At 54.8% G+C, this 901-nt stretch overlaps 1 protein-coding gene across 1 annotated transcript in view; it reads right to left on the reverse strand.

The window, feature by feature from the left end:
- LOC119590694 (serine/threonine-protein kinase pim-1-like) overlaps positions 1–901 on the reverse strand; it is a gene marked incomplete in the record, with an annotated part of 4,982 nt that overhangs the window by 2,210 nt on the left and 1,871 nt on the right.

Raw genomic sequence — 901 nt, forward strand, 5'->3', positions numbered from 1 at the left:
AACAAGAATGCCGTTAACCTCCCACAAAACCCACGGGCGAAACGTCAAAACTCCCATAATGAATTCAAAATCATGTCACAGGTGCCCCTGAGGAGGGCCGAGGGACGCATCGCCATGACGACAGTCTGTGAGAGGTGGGTTTTACCTCCACCGACCCCCTCCCCTCCCCCCTTCTCCTCCGCCCCCACCTCGATCCTGTCCACTCACCGTGCGTTTGGCCGAAGTGTTGCCAATATCCCGGCCATTTTCGTCCCTTGGAAGAAAAATTTCCCAAAGCTCAAGCTGTGCACCTATTCCCTCTTCCACGCGCACTACTCCTAACGACCCTCCCTCTCCTACGAGTAGATGAAGTTCATCACGTAAAAAAAAGAAAGGCCAATTACCCGAGAACCATAAATTTTTCCTAAGATTCCCCCGTTCCGAGTACCGGGTACCATGACTACACGCTTCACCAGCCCGGTATCTATCTGGTTCTGAGCCAACACATGACCTCTTCCTCGGCCTCATACCTGTCGCCAGGTACACTTGCTCTCTTCGCCGATCACACCCCACCCCCTCCCCCACTCTCGCTATCCCTCCCTCTTCTGAGTTGCAGCCCCAAAACTAGGTTGGTTGACCCGTTGCACCTGCCTTGTGCTCGAAACTTACATCCGTGCAAACACACATTCATACACGCATATGAGAAGTTCATACCTTGCGCTGAGAGTGACATGGGAACCCTACCCCCCTCCATCCCATCCCCCAAGAACCACGAGGTTAAGCGGGAGTCGGGGGCAGGGAGGGGGGAGGGGGATCTGCATGCCTTGCGCAACGGACGAAGGACGGACTCACCCGACATCGATTGAAAGTCACCATGCAGAGCCGAGCGAACCCAAACACTCACCTTCTCCCCCTTTAACGT

This window comes from Penaeus monodon, chromosome 27, assembly GCF_015228065.2.
Source record: "Penaeus monodon isolate SGIC_2016 chromosome 27, NSTDA_Pmon_1, whole genome shotgun sequence".
Classification (NCBI taxonomy): domain Eukaryota; kingdom Metazoa; phylum Arthropoda; class Malacostraca; order Decapoda; family Penaeidae; genus Penaeus; species Penaeus monodon.